Consider the following 16,967-nt stretch of genomic DNA (forward strand, 5'->3'; position numbering starts at 1 on the left):
CCTGTGGGAAGTCATCCTGAAGTCTGGGATAGTCCCTGAGAAAATATCTTTTACTCCATAGTGTATCTCTTTTGCAGGCTTTTTTTTTCTTGCATCGTAGCCCTCTTCCTAAAACCATAGTCCCAAGCCTTCAAATCCTTTGAGGAGAAAATAGATCTTGTATTCAACTCAACATGCTGAAGAAAGTTGAACCATACAACAAAAGATAGATTTGATGTGGTTATGAGAACCCAACGTGGCAACATAATGTCCTGTTACAATCTGGAGATGTAGCAAATGTTCCAGTATGCTCATCAATTTTGCAATAGCATAATATATTTGTTTTGTTGAATAAAATGGACATTTATTTTAATGACAAGTACTTCAGAAATAAGCCACCACAATTTCAAGCTGAATTAGTGTAGTTATGAAATATGTGATTCACAACTGGTTGGCAGCTGCTTTTTGTTTGAATGTTTTTAATCTCTGCAACATAGAAATGCACTTCCCATAGTTAACGGATGTATTATTGGCAAAAGACAATGAAATAAATTCCAGATTCTATTCATCCTCCACAGTGATGTTCTTTATCATAAAAAAAGCCAAAACCCTATTACTTCACTTATTTCACTGATGTTTTGATAAAAAAAATCAAGGCCTCATTTGACCCTGTGCTACAAGCGAGTACAGTGTTCTCCTCTAATGGAAATTATTTCTTATTTCCCACCTTTGATCCTTGTGAGTCAACCAACCATATGAGGCCACAAACTCAGAGATTACTTTAAATCATGTCTTGTGATTTTTTTTTTGCTTCATAATAGTTTACATAGAATGTCAAAGCTTTTGGGTTTTTTTCTATGCAATTTTCTTTATTACCAGCTTTTACAAGATTGGGTGAAATTTGTATGGCAGTTTTACAACATAGACCTGCTAAAGAGAGCCAGATCATGATCTTGGAAAAGCTTGGCATGCTTCATGAAGGCTAACTGATCTGATCTGTGCTGATTAACATGGGCAAAAAACAGAGATAATCCATGGTTTAGGAGATAACTGTAAATTTATAAACATTTATAAGATCTTTGGTAGCAGCAGGTCAGGCACACCTTTTAAATGAGAGAAATCAAAAACGTTTATAAGTAACCAAGTGAGAATTAAGAGAAAATTCCTGATTCACCAAATGGACACATTATTTTACTTTGCACTGGACTTTTAAGTGCTTATACTGAAACACTACCAAGTATTTTACAATGCTAATCTCAGCTCTTCTTCTGACTTTGTATAAATTTTAAATAGTTGTTATCACTATGACTACATCAACTCTGAAAAAGGAGTTAAATTATAAAAGCAAGCTTTTAAAATGCAGAAATGCACCATAGTCAGTTATTAATTTAATATCACAACTTTGATTCTGATATTTAAAAACTTCTCAAATAGAATGTCACTACTAGACTCGAGAACAGAAAATTTTAGAAAAGTCTGTGAACAGTTGTGTATTGACCTTAGTGGTTATAAACTTTCTGTTGTTTACTATTTGTTATTCATTTTCTTTTTCTTTTTATATGTCTTATCAGAAAGACTAAAAATTCTGATTTTATCTTTCTGTGTGAGTACTGACTGGATGTCTCTTATTTCTTCCTGTAGTAAAATAAATTTTAAAAGTCATTTCCTTGTCTCTTTGCTGTGTATTTGCTTATTCAAATCACTAAAAAATATTCGGAGAAGATGGGATTTTAAACAAAGAAATTAAGATTCTGGAGAAAAATTAAGTTTTGAGTGCCAAGAAAGGAACAAAACTATGATAAAAACACTCCAATTACTTTTTTCTGTGAAAGTCAGAAATTCCTAAACTTAACTGCGGAAGTATGTGAAAGATCTGCTTCCGCGAAAGGGAAAAAAAAAAAATAATAACTGTATTCCTATTACATTAATACCTAACATTCCTCTCTGAATACCCATTTCAATAATAATAATAACTAACCATAGTGTTTAACTATTGCACATGCATACAAACAAGCAGAGGAGTTAGGCTGTGAATCCTGAATTCTGCAGTTTGGAAGTAAGCATCTGAATCTAGGTGAAAAATCAGGTTCAAACACACGTTTCTTTAGTACTTCCTGCCATTTAGCTTAGATCTTGTCCCTCAACAGGCTGGCTTTCCTGAATTCCACTCTGTGTCTGACTCTTTTATAGGTCATTTAGGTCAGGAACTCAGCACTTCAAACTCTTAGAAACAACAGCCCAAGTTTAAAATGTTGTAGGTTCCTCTATATGTGGACCTCCATTTGAGGTCCTTACTGGAAGTAAGTGAGAGAAAATTACATGAAAACTGAAAAGTCACGTAGGCTGCACCTTTGGCTGGGTCAATTCTAACCCACAGCATGGTTCAGACATAATTTCTAGACAAGGTGATTCATTATGAGATGGAAGCACATCCATCTGCATCAGCCTCTTTCTGCTCTGGTTTACTTCATACAAACGCTGTCCGTTGATCACTGAGGATTGCAAGAGTTCTTTGTTCTTTTTTTTTTTTTTTAATTCTGTTGAAAATATTAAAAATTAAATTTAGTAAATTAAAGGAGGAAATTTACTTTATATCTCTGCTGCAAACCAATTATTATTTTGCTTTCAAAGCTGAATACTCTGCCTTCCAAAGACAGTAGGACCCTGGTGCAACAAGAGAATATTCTTAACAGGTACAATAGGTTTATTTTTTTTCCCTTACTCTAAATAAAAACTAGCTCATTTTTACCTTTCTGTGAGTTGACACAGTTTGCTTCCTGTTATTCATATGTTTTATTATTTGCATTTCCTTTTCTGATGCTGTCATGACCTCTTACATAACAGTGCTTAAAAAACAGTTCCTGCACTATAGACATTACTATCACAGAGTCATATAAACCCAGTTTCATGAAGTTGTAGTTTCACATAGTCAAATCTCTATTACAAAAAAAAAGAGGAGAGTTTTCATCTGTTTTCTTCTTTACTCCGTGTATTTTAGGTAATTCAGGGTTTGTCAGCATGAATAGCCAGTAGATATGCTACAGACTTCAACCAGCTTGTCCTTCCCACAGCACTGACCATTATGGAAGGATTCCAAAGCATCAAGCATGGAAAATATATTTTTTAGTGTAGGAGAGATATCGAGCTGTAACTGAATAGCTCTGATGTGTTGTTTTCCCTTTTACATAAATACTGAAGAATGGGAAAAATAACATTCCACAATTGCATGTATTTGTTTGGGTTCCATGTGGTTTTCATATGAACACCAAAATAATCTAAAATATAATGTGACGAGTAATCATGGGAGAGAGAAAGATTTTTAAAATTAAAGTCAGACAATTTTCAACATTTTTTTAAAAAAAATGAAGAAGAAAAAAGCACATGGCATAATTCCACCACAAAAATATTTTGATCGTATTTTTACTGGAGATGGGGATGTCCTTTTAAATGCAATACATCTTAGCTGGTACATCAATTTGGTGCTACCTGCCAAAGTATCTTTTATGACATTACTGAAGGCAGTATGAAAATTGCAGAAGCAGCATCACAATGCCAAACAACACCTAGCTTGGGGTCAAATGTGGCAACAGTTTCGCTTGAGTTTACACCAGAAAAGTATTTTTGCTGTGCAATATTGTTCCTGGATGTCTAGCCCCTAAGGGGCTGAAGAATGGCAACTAACATGATGACATTCACAAGTTAAAAGGGGGTTTGGATTGTGCAAGAGTTAATGTGCTCATTGCTTCACAAAAAAAACCCTCTCATTATCAAAGATCCTGATGGACAAGGTCCAGATTATTTTGAGGCATTTAGATGGTAAATGACACACTATTAAAATGTAGTTGTTTTTCTTTTCGTTTGAATACAAAAGAAAGTGACTATTCAGTTGATTTTTTGGAAGAATTCATTGTCCCATACAAACATGCTGTTATAATTATTTTTTTCAAACTATGGCCTCCCCCAGCTAGGTCTAGCCTAGACATTGGCAAAAATCACAGACCAAGTCTGCAGTCCAACACAATCCCCAATACACTCACAATCATTTATTCATATTTTTTACAATTAGTTATGTTTTTATTCTTCTTTCCATTCTCTATCTCTTTTTTTTTTTCCTGGCAAAATTGTAGTCCTTTAAGCCATGTGCTTCGCATATGTTCTTACACTGAGTGGAAATGATTAGAGAAAATTATAGTTTACCTTCCGAATGCTTTTCCTTTTCTTTTCACCTGCAATTCTTCCAGAAATATTTTACTTCCTCTCCTCATTATTCCTCAGGTCTCTTATCATATTCTGTCAGCGATGCAAAGCATTCTAGAAACACCTCTCATGCAGCAATTGCATGGAGTTCTAGATCCATGCACTGCATGGTAGGTGAAACCTTGTATTGTACCTAAATGATTTTTTTTTTAAACAACTTTAACTTCAGTATATCAGGACTTCATCCTGTTTTCCAGAGGTAGTTGAATTTGCATTACTATGTGTTTAATAAAGTTGCAGACCAATAGTACCCAACTAACAGGAAGGCAGACAGGTTAAACAAATTAAAATTCTTTAGTGAAATCCCAGATTTGGAAACACAATCTGTGCATACAGGTAACTGCATTAACTTCTTCAGTATTCATCAAAGTTAGGTTTCACAGAAAGTGAAAGGTGGCTAATATCTTAAGAAGTTTTTAATTTTTCACCTGGTTAAATGAAATCCTGTTCCCCCACTTTATGAATACTTTTTATTATTCTTTTTTTTTTTCTCAGATCCATGAAAAAAAAGATGGGTCACATTAATTGAAATTCCTCACCTGACATAAAACTAAGAAATAAAACAGTATCTTTTCACTCTCTGGGAGTAAGATAGGTAGGGGTAAGAGAAAGCAAAATTCTACTTTCTGCTGTTTGCAAATAGACTTACAGATATGCCTGCTGGCCATTAGATTTCATACAGTCCAGAATCATTGAATAATGGAGGTTAGAAATTACCTCTGGCGGTGATCTGATCTAACCTCATCCTCCTCACTCAAAGCAGAGCTGACTTAAATGAAGTTTCTTTGCTGGTAAACTGCTCAGCACATTTTGGGTAGGATTCAACTCCTTAACCCAAGCAGCTTGATTCATTTGCCCCCCCACATGAGCATTTAGTGCCAGTGGAGCCTTAGGTATCTATAAATCTTCATGGGCTATGAGATAGGACACAGTACTGATGGGAAAATACCACTTCTTGGAGTGGCAGATGGGGGGCCAGGCAGGATACATAAGCACAAGCAACATTTGACAGCAATGAATGAGCAAATGAACCATTACCTTCCTGTATAAAAGTTACACACCTAACACTTGATAGGGTTTTCTAAAGATCAGCATAGATCCTATGTAAGTTTGGATCCTTAGCTGTAAGATAAACATCTATGCTGCATATGCCTAAATTTATACACCTTTATGTGTCTGAAATGGAAACTGAATCCTACCTCTAACTTTGACATGGCTAAAATAAACAGTATTGTATAGACATTCATTTGCTCATGCCAATCTACATAAAATAGTATGCACTGAGAAACAGAGCTGTGTATTTATTGCATTTGTGAAACAGAAATAGGCGAAGAGCAAAAGGTTGAATTGGAAAACATCTCAGTTTTGGTATGAATCTAAACTTTTGATTGTACCCCTCATTAATGTCTAACTGCCTTCTGAGTGCCTGCCTGCTTCCACTATTTCACTGCCTATTCAGCCCACAAGGAAACCACAGAAAGCAAGCTGTACATATGATTAATATGTTAATTGCCAGAGCAGTTTTTCTCATCTTGTGGTGCCACTGCAATGTGATATCATGAATATTTTAAGTTATTCATTTATTCTTATTCTTACACCTTATTCTTTTTAAGGTGTAAGATTTGAAAGGTCCTAGACTAGCAATATACCATAAAACACAAAAGCAAGTCTGTGCATATATTTTACCTCTTGAGTCAGACACTTGGGAAAATCTCTATTCTTGCACCTAGATAAAATTGAAGTCATTGTTAACTCAATTTATTCAGTCTTCGCAAAGTATGAAGATGCTTTTCCTACTTGCATGCAACAGGATATGAAAATCCAGGCTTGTTCCTCATCCCTGACCACCTTGAGTGTTAGGAGTGACATTCAGCTTTAATATTTGGTCACTGGCCATCTGGGGAAATTGTCTGAGACAAGGTTGCTTTATAGTGGTGTGCTGACATACACGTAAGTAATTTTAAAGATAATCTTGAAAGACTTTCAGACTGCAAATATGATAAGAATTCAAATGACTTACAGAAGAATACAAAGTCATTTACCACTCCTAATTCCTGTGAATGCTGAAATGATCATTGCAAAGTCTTTTGAATTACCTCAAATATTAAAATGCATCATATGTTAGGAGAGAAACACTTACAGACTAAGAAAGAGCTAAAGCTGGGTCATCCTTAAGCAGACATTTTATGACAGGGTTGTATTTCCTCTGGCTACAGGAAGTTTTGTATATGAAGAAGTGGAAAGCAATAAGTCAGTCTTGAGGAGAATAAACCTTTGCAGGAATATAATAAACTCTACATACACAGCTGGTCTCAGACAGCCTGCTAGCACCTTTCCCTTCCTGTTGGAGCAAGTAACATCTGTTTCTTAAGTGAAAGAATGTGAAGAGAATGAGCACACATAGCTATGCGCAGAGACGTGCAGGTGAAGGAAGTGATTTACTGTATTTCAAACAGATTGTTTCCGCTGCAAAAACAAAAGCAGGGCCTAAACGTGCTTCTGTAAAATGATTTGTGTTTGACACTTTTTTCTTTTTAATTTTTTTTTTTAATGAGATGGAGGATAACTTGAAGCAATTTTATTAAAGTATAATGCAAAATTGAATCAGCACAGTGAATGAAAACAGATCTTACAAGAAAACATTAAGAAAGGAGCTCCTGTTCTTAATACAAGACTTTCCTGACTTCAAGGATTATTTTTGGCAAAAATATTTCTACCTGTTCTAAAGAACTTCCTGTTGGATAATTTAGGTATATAGAGGTGGTTGTGGAGTTGGGGTGTGTTCAATGGGAAAAAAATGTTCAATGGGAAACTTAGAAGAAACAAACCAGCTGTAGTGAAATTTTTTGTGAGCTTTTACATCCAAGACTCTGCTTCTCAAACTCTGTATTCAGATGCTTGGTGTCTCGTCTCATGAAAAGTAATTGCTGGTCAACACCACTAACTGAAGTTTAAGAAGTTATCATTAATAAAATGAGTTTAAGTCAGCAAGGCTGCACTGTGATAAAAGTACAACTTAATATTAATAAAATCAGCTAAATCTAGCTCTTTCCCTGAGCCAAAAAAAAAAGGAGAAAATTGTTGACTAAACACAGTATCAATCTCATAAACGTTAACACAAAGAGTAACAAAGTAAAGCATTAAAAGTCTTCTGTGAAAATTATTTGATATTCAATGATCAAGTAAAAGAATTAAGCAGAAGAATCAAGTCAGGTACAAGGACCAGGCAGAATGGAATTTGAATAACTAAAGACAGGTAATAGCATAGATTTTAAAGAAGTCACACTTAATAAATCTGATTAACTTTTTTTTTCTAGAAAATAAAAATAAAACCTGCTAAAAGTAATGTAGTGGGTGTAATCAGCATTTGAACTTGAGGAAGACTTTTTATACAGTACTGACTGGTGTAAGTCATTCAGATAATGGGAGATTAACAGACAAATATTCAGCTAGTTGAAAAAAATATGCTTAGAAACTGAAGCTGTATGATAAATAGTCCTAGATTAACTACAAAGAAGCTGACATATGAAATGTTAAAAAACTGTTAGCATTAAATCTACCCCTGCTTATAAAATAAATCACTGACCTGATGGGAAATGTGTAGTATGGTGTTCCAATTTGTATATGATATGTCAATAAAAAAAAAAAGAATGAATAGGTAAAGCAGGTTGTTTTAATTCTTCAATGGAATAGGCTCCAAGTCAATTTATGTATTTTGCAAAGAAAGCATGGAGACCCAACCAGGGGTAGCTGGTGCTCTAGTTCTGTGGTAACTCTTTCAACCTGCAAGACTCAGATTTCATGTCTCTGCTATAAATCAGCCATTGCAGGGACCAACTGAGGAGCATTTATGTGCTCCAAGTCCTGGTTTAGGACACCAGTCTGGTATAGCACTGGTTGTCTCGCTTCCATCTTCAGTCTGGAATATTGAACCCAGCCCAGAGGAAAATTTAATTCAAACATTACCACAAGAAAGTTTTTGATGAATCAACATTTTTTGAGGACAAATGTTTTGCTAAAAAAAATTCGAAGCTGTTCTAATTACTAGTTCCTACTAGCCTACCTAATGAGGACAGCAGAACTATATGCATGCTTAAAGCTGAACATGGATTTAATTATCAATTGAATCTTCAATATCATATGAATGCCAGTTGTTCACACATTACAAGCTCATTTTGGAGCAGTATTATTTCCACCAAACCCAGCAGTAGAAACTCAAGAAAAGAATCAGAAATGATAGATCACCCACTTTAATTCTTGTTTTCAGACTTAGGAAGATTCAGTAGCTTCTCCAAAACATATATCTATTGCTTGCACTCAGCCAAAGTTCTCATCAGAAATTTCTCATGATCTTGTTTAGCCAGAGCAAATTCACTACTTCATAGTCATCCCTTTGATTCTTTAGCTTGAAAACACTCAGCTGTATTTTTTTCTTAATATTTTGTGCATTCTTTAATTCATGACTCTATTCTTCATTCTTCCTTCATGCAGAAGTTATGTCTTCAGTATGTCCTTTCGATTTTTTTAACACCAGTTGCAAAGAATTCATCACTATCTTTGGGTAAATTCACACATAGACACAGATTAAACAGTTGACTTTACCAAAACAACTCATTAATCTACCTCTTTTCTTCAGTTTTGTTTGGAATTAAATGTTGATATAATTTTCTAATGAAATTTTCTCTTTCAGCTAAAAAAAAAGAGCTCTTAATTTATTTCCTGCCAAATATTTTCTATTCCCTTTTTTTCCTCATTATCAACAGGCAGCATCATTACGTCTGCTGTTCAAGCCCAGAACCTCATCAGCATCTTCATCATGGACCTTTCTCTAGGTTCTATACCCAGTAAATGTCTGTCCTCAGAAATGCTGCTGTCATGAAAGGCTCTCATTATCACTACTGCAGCAGACATTTCTTTGTCTCTATAAAATATACTCATGCTCCAGCTGTTCCAAACTGTTAAAAAAAAAAAAAAAAAAAGAATAAATAAATAAAAACAACCTCCAAACCTGCCATGACTGGTAAGACACTAAAAGTTTTGTTTTGACATAATAGTTCAGGGTCTTAAAAGTTGCCTGGGCTTGCCCTACTTTATATGGGTTTTAGTTTGTTTTAGCAGTAATAACTATTTCCCAGTGGTCAAGTGACTACTGTCTAGCCTGTTTTAGTGTGGTTCTGAAAATACAAGGCATGATGAAGGGCTAAAAAAGCTAGATGATCACTTAAAAATGGCAGTCCTTGGCATTAATTGAAGAGGGTTGGCTGTTGTGCAACTTTTAAGTTTTAGTTGGGATCAGTAGAAAGAAACAGCCTATGTTAAGAAGACTTACAAAAATAGTGTCAAATGGACTGAATATTGAAGTGTTGATATTAATGTGACTGTACTAAAAATAATGTCTACTGTATTTGTTGTTGCAATGATAAAATGTTAATTGGACTAACAATTAATGTATACATCTATATGCATGGTGAGTTCCCTTTTACTGATAACAAGACTTTTTCAATGTAACATAATACCCATCTGGAAAGCTTCTACTAAAATCAATGTTTGTACCTCTCTTAAATTATAGCTTGAACATCACTGCTCTGTACATCCCTTGACTCATTCTTCACTCTCTCTGTTATCAAGAGTGATGATCTTTTCTTCAAACCCTTCCTGTCTTAAATGTACACTATGTGATTCAGTAACAGGAAGTAGTTTTATTCTGTATATAATTCCAAGGTTCTTCACCTTCTTCTTAACTGTAGGAAAAATTGTTATTGTGCACATCCCTCTCCATATTTTTTCCTCGGACATAACAAGAATACTGTCTAACAATAGATAAATCTTCTTAATCTCTCTTTAAAACACTTTTTTTTTCTCTCTGAAGCACACTAAAATTTTCAGTGCTACACGTCTGGTTTATAAACACCAACGTCTGTCTGACTGAATATTATGTCTTATTGCTCAGCCTGTATCGATAGGTTGACTTATATCTGTATTGTAAGTTGCCTTAACAAAGACCATCTACTGTTATATGTTTTCTCAAGACCTTTGGAGTCCTGATCTGTACTTTTTATCTCCATTCACTATACCCATGTCTCTCCCACTAAGTAAAAGAGGGAACAGAAGCTGACTTCTGGTCCTCAGGCAAAATAACATCAACTGGGTTACATTCACACTAGCGGCTACTCTCTGCTAGATCAGAGCAGGGAGAGAATTTTACCAGCCCAAAAGAGAGCAGAGAATGGATACTTTAAGTAATGTGAGGAACCAGATAGGTGCTTAAGATTATTTCCTGGCTCTATTTTTCTTAAAAATACAGATACATCCTCCGGTATGTTAGAATTAATAATTATAGTAGCATGAAAGGAGGATTTATGGGGACCATTCATTTCCTTTTTCAAGAAATGCTGTTCTGGTCCTGCTTTGACCTTTGCTGAATGAGTTTGGAAATAGCCACTGAAATAGCTCCTCCTAGCTCCTAGATTCACCTCAACATTTTCCATGCTTTTTCTTTCCCATGATCCCTTGGTTTCTGAGCTTAATAATATGGGTAAGAAATTTAGTGGTATTGATATAATTTCAGCTTTTTTTTTCTGCAAATTTATATCTATTAGCACTAGTACTAATAGATACATTACCAATTTTTAAACCGGTGCTCAACAGGATGGTCTCTTCATAGGGAAAGAAATAATTTTTACCTAGTTTCAGTGCAAATGAACATAATATAAAAATATTCTGGTTAAACACACAGATGAGGAGAGGTTAAACACATTGTTCAAGGCTTAAACAGTTAACTGTTCATTCAGAGAAACCCATCTTTGCATTTAGAAAATTTTGGCTTTGAGGGCCATTTAGCCCTCTAGAGGCCATTATGGGTTTAGGTTGGTTTTAAATGTCTTCCCAGAAAGCAGTTCAGAATGAGTAAGAAGTAAGACTGCAGCACTTAACAAAGAAATTGCTCAGATATTATGCTGTCAATTACGATTTTAGAAGTACCGCAATTTAATGGATATAAAGAAAATAACCAGAGGACCCAACGGTGACACCTTCCTGCAAACATTCTAGTAAAGCCTCTGAACCATTAACATAGAAAGGCCATTCAAGTAAAATACGTTAAATATATATTATACCAAAAATGGATCAGAGCAAAAATGCTGTTCTGAGTCCATCCTTAATCCCACGTATTTTGCAGTTCAATAAAGCAAGAAGGGCATGTTCTGAATTATTTCTCCACTAGGCTACAGACCTCTACAAAACAACACTTTTTCTGGAAAACTCCACTCTACCAAGGTATTTTAATCTTATTGGAAATGTTTGTTTCATCTGAATTTGAAAATAACTTCTGAAAAACTCTACATGTGGTATTACATAGCATTCCTGAACTCCTTCAAGGGAGTAATGGAAACTTTTCAGCAAGAGGAATTAGACAGGAGTCATACAGAGCCACACGAGATCTTGTTGCTCTTAGGCTGATCTGCAATATAGATGATTGCAAATAATCAGCAAACTGGAAATCAAGTCCAAAATAACAACAGGAAGAAATTAACCCAAATGTAGGATACCTACCACTTCTGAAAGCAATAATCACCTCATTATTTTGATACCTTACATTTCTGCTTCTAAAGTTCCATGTAAGTGCAAGTTTAGGGGAAAAAATTGTATTTGGTTCATGTTTACTTGCGTACATGGTGCTGTTAACAAATAGGACAGGTGTGGGGGCATATCTGAATTTGTTCTCACAGCTTGCCCTTTTAGACACTGTGATGACCTTACAAGTAAGGAGCAAGTTTTACTCTCAAAGAAAGTATGCAGAATTATTCAAAATCATCATATACCTGATATAAACATGCCTAGCTGAAATATATCAATACTGACCTTGACTCACTGGCATCGTCTGGACATCTGTGTACTTATCCAAGCATAGCTTTTTGCTCCAACAGAGTATATAAAGATTTATGAGCACAAAAAAACTGCACTGCTGTTTCAAAACTAGCTGAAAGAAGATTTAAGGAATAAAGCTTTATTTTTTGACATAGTTAGGCTGACTTGATCAAAGCAAAAGTAAGGACTTAGAGGTGCAGATCAGTGTTTCCCAGTCAGCACATTGATAGTGAGATCTTCAGTTTAATGGTCAGTTCAGGTCTCTTCACTGCTAGCAACTCCCTCCACTGTACGGAGGCCAGAAGTGAACCAAAGCTCTGGCTTTGCTTTAGTTGAAGCATCACATTGTCATCAAATTTTTAAAGTGAGGAACACTGCAAACAAATTTAAAAGCCTAGGTGAGACAGCTCATGTAGCCTAAATGCCTTGCTAAATGAGGACATTAGCTCTTCCTTTTTTTTTTTTTTATACTCTAGGAGAGCAAGAGCAATAACTTACAGTGTTGAGTGATCTGCAAGGCAGACTTACCACCTTTCTTCTACTTTACATGCTAGCCCCTAGGCCAGCTATGAGCCAACACGTGCTTGTCAGCTTCACAAATGAACGTGGCTGTTTTTCTGTGGTTACGTGCCCTGTGCACTACAAAAAGGTCAGAAGAAGCACTTAAAGCTCTGAACGTGCAGCCGTGCACTCTTCCACTCTAAATATACTAAAAGCAGCTTACAATACTATTGTATCCCTTTACCATCACAGGTTCAGAATGTTTTCTTCCTGCAGCGATCAGGAATAAGCTACAATTCCTCTTTGGTAATATGCACTCTAGATCTTAATCATGTATTTACACAGACATTTCCTCTTTACAAATAAATGTAGAGTGAAACAGAATAAATATTCATTTAAAAACCAAATGTTTATATTTTGGAAAATGCCTGTTTACGAGAAATTATTCAAACAGGATGATGTTCTCCAGCTGCCGGGAAGGTTTCCATTAAAATGCTTTTATATTCATTGCATTCACTGCTATAGCAGAGTGACCCTCTGTTGGGTGAGTGAGTGAGGGTTTCAAGTTACATCAAATCCTTCCTTCTATCTGTAACAGGAAGACTGTGGTGGTGTAAATTAGCTGGTTAGCTGATGAAAAGGTGTGATAACACCACAAGGAATGCAAAACCTGTTGATCTCTATATACAATATAATGATGGATATTTCCTTTAGAAAAAGCTTTCCTTAAAAAAAAAAACAACCAAAACTTTTATGTGATGGATAAGAGTACAGCAGCATGCAAGATAAGAAGTGCACTTCCTAACTCCTTTGCACTGATTTCTCTGACAGCAGCTTAGAAACATGTCCAGAGCACAGCATGGCTGACAGCTATATCCTAGGCTGATAAGTCATATTGTATGATTTTCACAGGGTTGCTTTCTAAAGAGGTTACCTTGCCAGATAGTTGAATCACTTCCTACTACCATCACCCTGAGGGAGGCTAATATGCAAAAAGCAGACTGTCCCTTCACTGTTGCTCAGCAAATTTGGAGAAGGAGACAAAAACGGAGCCACAGGTCCTCTGGAATTTGTTTGCTGTCTCTCCTACACAGGCCCACCTAAGGCTCCAACTCTACCTTTTCCAATACCTTGATGTTTCTTTTAAGTCTGCCTCAGAGAGGTAATCTCTCCATTTGTGACCCATCATTTAATGCTCTAATCTCTTCTGGGCACCCCAAACAAACAATTTCTTCCTGACTAAGTGGTCTCTGTGGCCCTCTCATACCTTACCTCCTTACCTGAGCAGCAACATAGTCTGTTGTGAAGTATGCTAGACTCACACATGTGACCCATCATGACACCAAAAGCTGGAATTCATTTGATTATTTAAATTATTTCTTGCTGATAAAATATTTAACAGGAGGTTACTCACAGATAATGTTTGGCATATTTCCTGGAAACATTATGGGTCCATTCTTAAAGTATGTGAATTATTAATGATATTTTATAAAGCACTGATTAGTGAGACCTTTTAATACATTATTAGGAAGTAAGCTTTTCCAATTCAAACCAAGATTAGTAACATGCAGGAAACAATAAATAATAAATACAGGTCTTCTTATTCTGGCACAGCAACAGCAGCAAAGTGAAGATAAGCAGTTTTTCAAGCCAAAGAATGAGGAATTTAGTTGTATTGCTTCTTAGTGGAACCAAACTGAGGTACACTTCAAGTAGAGGTAAACTGATTTTTTTGAGCTATAGTATGAATGGAGGGGAAAAAAAACCACACAATAGTCAAAGAAAGAAGTACAAATGAAAATAACTTTGTGAAATGCTGTGGTTTACCTGTTTTTATGAAGAAGTAAAATATCAAACTACAAAATATGTGAGCTATGTGTGACTGTATCAGAAACTCACTTTGTTACTTGCCCTTGGTTAAGCAGTACCTTAACTGTAGTGAAATCACTAAGGACACTACTCGGAAACAATTCATAATGGGCACTTCCGGCTGTGAAATTTTACGATTTTTTTCATTTAACATAAAGATTACCAAAAAAAAAATTCCTCAAGCAATAGAATAAGGTCTGATTTTTTTTTCATTTACCCTTTAGCTATTTTATCTCAAGGTCATTTAGATTTGTCCATCTCCTTCACATTCCAAGTAATTAATTGCCTGAAGTCCAGCATTCTTCAGACTGTCTTTAGGCCTGTTCTAATCCAAACTGTGAACTGTTCCTTTTTTTTTAATGTATCTTTTCCACTCTTTTATCCATAACGCAATTTTCCTAGACTGTCTTGTGAGTCAGGGCAGAACAATGTACTTGCTATTGTTGTTATCAGAATTTCTCACTCTCTTTTTACAAGATTTCTAATTAAATACGTTTTTATAAAAAAAAATATTTATGTCAAGGATTATAATATTATTAAAAGTGTTTGGGTTGCCCTAGAGAATATGCAGGTCATCATGTATTCAGTTCATCCCAGAATTGACAATCTAGACCTAATTCAGATGTCAGAATTTGAGCTGAAAGTGAACTCTCCCCCCCAGGTCTTTCCCCAGCCTCCAGGAAAAAGCTCCTGAAGGATGCGGGCAGATATTGTGAAAGGTGAGAACTCACCCAATGTCATTCTTACATGGGCATTGGGCAGGGGAGGAATCAGAAATATCCATTGCTTGAGCACAGCTTTGGTCATTCCTTCTCCTGTTCTGCTTTTCCGTGTACAGAGGCATCATCTTCACGAAGCCAGAGCCGTCAGAAAAGTCAATCAGAAACATCAAAAAATCTGGCAATTAGGGTGAATAAGCTAAAGGCACTGATTCTCTCTAGCTCTACTTCTCACAGGGAGCTCGCTCTGCTACTGGCTGGGTTTTCCTTCTGTAATTTGACCGCCTTCTGCTGAAAGAGGACTAGCTCCACACTCTCTTCCTAAACTAACAACTGTGAGTAGAGCTATAGCACAAGGTCAGAGTCAGGGCAAGGTGGGCATGACAGCAGGGGATAGGCTTCAGGCTTCATCTTTTCTAAACAGACAGTTTAGACAGTTCCTGAAAGGAGAAGAAGCTGTCGCATGGACTAGCACTGGGTAGTTGCTGTTCCGGCAGCAGCAAACGAAAAAAATGCTTCTAAGGTGCAAGCAGCTGTAGCCCAAGTGGGTTTGTTTTCTTTGTTTGATTTGTTTATTTTTCTACAATCCCCTCTGTCTTGACCCTTTTCCTACATAGCGACATGGTCTGTCTTTATGGTAGTACTGGTCATATGCAGAGACCTGTTTTAAACGACCACCCAAGAGACCAGCAAATCTAAGTCACATTTAAGAGCTGTGCTTTACACAAAGACAAAAACGAAATGTCCTCAGAAACCATGACATGCCACTTTAAAATAATTGCCTAATAACAAGCAAATTCAAGATTTCAGTTAACATGTAATTGAACTGTGTGACTGTTTAACAAAAAGCTGGAAAAGATTTTTGGAAAGGGACTACTAGAACTATTTTTCCAGAAAATGTTGTTTCCCGATAACTAAACTTTTCCCTATTTTGTAGCAAGACAGATACCCTCAAAACAGAGGCACTCAAAGTTATGGGTTATTTTAGAAGTTGTCAATCAACACAAATCACAACTATACTTGATAGGAAAGCTTTTTCAGCCAAGCATATCAACTGCTTGACACTGAAAAACAAAGGTAAGAATTCTTCCAAGGTTTCCATTCTATATTTAAAATATTCCACCTTAGACCCATGCTATGAGTTCACCAGTGACAGCAGCACAGGCATGGTTCCTCTTTAGCAAATGTGGCTATATTTCATGAAAGAATATAAACCCTCCCTTTCTTTAATCCTTGGATCTGCAAGGTTAATAATTTAACAACACAAAACATAGAGAAAAGGACATGCAGAATATTGTATTGCTATTTTATGTTAAGGGGTAAGTACTGAGCATAAATATTGTATGCTGGGAGTTAGTACTAACTAGTTTATAATTGCCTTTTGAAGAAATATTCATTCTTTCAAAAGTGTTTGTGGTGTAGAAAGAAAAAAAAACTTATCACACTCCTAAAACAGAAATGCTTCTAGTAACTTACTCAAAGAAAAGATTCTCTGAATAGTCAATGTTCATTAAGTCTAAACTTTTACTACTCGTCAGAGTGCTTCCTACTTGAATTGTCTTTTTTTTTTTTACTGTGCACCTGAAGACCTGCATTTTTGGCTATTTACTGTGATGTATGTGTTTTATTTTTCTCTTCTAATTCACATAGCCAGTACCTGCTGGAGAAGGTCCCTCAAATCCCTTTCACTATGTCCCTTTCTTTCCCCTTTTACATATTACAAACTGACATTCCAAGTGGGCTCCTTCTTCATCTCCATTTCATGGGAGGAGCAGA

The sequence above is a fragment of the Chlamydotis macqueenii genome, chromosome 1 (genome assembly GCF_036417535.1).
Source record: "Chlamydotis macqueenii isolate bChlMac1 chromosome 1, bChlMac1.mat, whole genome shotgun sequence".
In the NCBI taxonomy this organism is placed as follows: domain Eukaryota; kingdom Metazoa; phylum Chordata; class Aves; order Otidiformes; family Otididae; genus Chlamydotis; species Chlamydotis macqueenii.